Source organism: Durio zibethinus, chromosome 1 (genome assembly GCF_047325235.1).
Source record: "Durio zibethinus cultivar Kanyao isolate XHJ-2024 chromosome 1, ASM4732523v1, whole genome shotgun sequence".
In the NCBI taxonomy this organism is placed as follows: domain Eukaryota; kingdom Viridiplantae; phylum Streptophyta; class Magnoliopsida; order Malvales; family Malvaceae; genus Durio; species Durio zibethinus.
This window is the reverse complement of record NC_143162.1, coordinates 12,437,599-12,439,202: the sequence shown is the minus strand read 5'-3', so window position 1 is coordinate 12,439,202 and position 1,604 is coordinate 12,437,599. Positions and strand designations below refer to the sequence as shown.

Genomic DNA, 1,604 nt, shown 5'->3' with positions numbered 1-1,604 from the left:
GCAACCTTAAAGAAGGCCTAATTGATCTAAAATGAAGCCCAAATAGAGTCCATGGTGTGGTCCATTATTTGACCCAATAAAAAAAATGAGAGAAAAACTCGAATAGAAATTGAAAACCCACGTGAAAGGGTGCTTGGAAATATAGGATGGCTGGGTATTAAGGAAGAGCCTATCTTCATTCATGTGAGGCCTGAAACTTGTATGAACCAGGGGATAATCAACTAAAAATAAGTTGATTTACCGTAAAGAGAAGGGAAGGACAGTACCTGCAGCATACAAAAAAAAAGATAAGGTTAGTGGCCGGCCAGGTCAGTGGTAAAGTAGTGGAGAAGAAAAAAAATGACAAAGAAATAAGGTTTGGTGAGGGCGTTGGTGGAGAGTTTAAAAAGAAGAGGCTTCTAAAGAGAAATAGAGGTTTTTGGGGAAGGCTTCTAGTAGAGGTTTTTGTGGAGAAAAGGGAAGAAGTTGTAAAAGAAGAAGGAGAAAACAAAAAAGCCAAGAAGGAGAAGAAAAGAGATTTAAAAAAAAAAAAAGGAACAAAGAAACAAAATAAGGAAAAAGGGGAAGGAAGCTGAAAGTTTTCTTTGGCAAAGAAGCAAGCCAAAACCCTACAAAGGTTTGAAGAAGGTTGGTTTTTAGCGAACCCACAGTTTTATTTTCCTTATGTTTATGTTTGCGTAAGTTCTTTCCTTTTTCGGTTGTGATGGTGGTGTTTGCTTGCTTGGACATTAAAAGATAATTTTTAAAACAGCAAAAATCATTTATAAATAACTGAAGGAAAGGCTTTAGGTTTTGCTTCCATACAAATCAAGACAAACAAAAGGAAGAAGAAAAGAGAAGTAACCCGTTCACAAAGAAAATCTAGAAATAGCGGGGCATAGAGGAAAAGAAGGATTAGAGTCTTCCCATTTTTGTTCTTTACTTGATCAACAACTCACAGCTTTAGCTTGTTCATTGATTTTAGTTTTTTTTTCCTACATATTATTTGCTTGTGGAAAATCTAGATCATTCTACCTTGGGTTCGGCTACTGGTTTTCAGTTTCATGTCATTTTTATTTTGTAGGCTGTCCATGCACCTTGAAACTCCAGAATGGTGAAAGGGTGATCTTCTTCCCTTTTAGAATCCAAAGGCTTTTCAAAATATGAAGCAAGAGATGGTTTTAGAGGTTTTAAGGTAAAAAGGAAAGGAACAAAAAAAAAAAAAAAAAGAAAAACAATTCTTCATGAAGAAGGTTTGTTTTAGGCAAATTTACAGTTTTATTTTCCTTATGTTTATGTTCGGATGAGTTCTTTCCTTTTCTGGTTGTGATGGTGGTGTTTGCTTGCTTGGACATTAAAAGATAATTTTTAAAACAGCAAAAATCATTTATAAATAACTGAAGGAAAGGCTTTAGGTTTTGCTTCCATGCAAATCAAGACAAACAAAAAGAAGAAGAAAAGAGAAGTAACCCGTTCGCAAAGAAAATCTAGAAATAATAAGGCATAGAGGAAAGGAACGATTAGAGTCTTCCCATTTTCGTTCTTTGCTTGATCAACAACTTACAGCTTTAGCTTGTTTATTGATTTTAGTTTTTTTTTCCTACATATTATTTGCTTGTGGAAAA

At 34.6% G+C, this 1,604-nt stretch overlaps 1 long non-coding RNA gene across 1 annotated transcript; it reads left to right on the top strand.

Annotated features, from left to right (window-relative positions):
* The first annotated feature begins 317 nt into the window (after positions 1 to 317).
* Positions 318 to 1,376, top strand: LOC149520357 (uncharacterized). The gene is made up of 2 exons (XR_016343448.1): positions 318 to 627; positions 1,064 to 1,376. It is a non-coding gene; the product is annotated as an uncharacterized LOC149520357 (long non-coding RNA).
* The last annotated feature ends 228 nt before the right edge of the window (positions 1,377 to 1,604 follow it).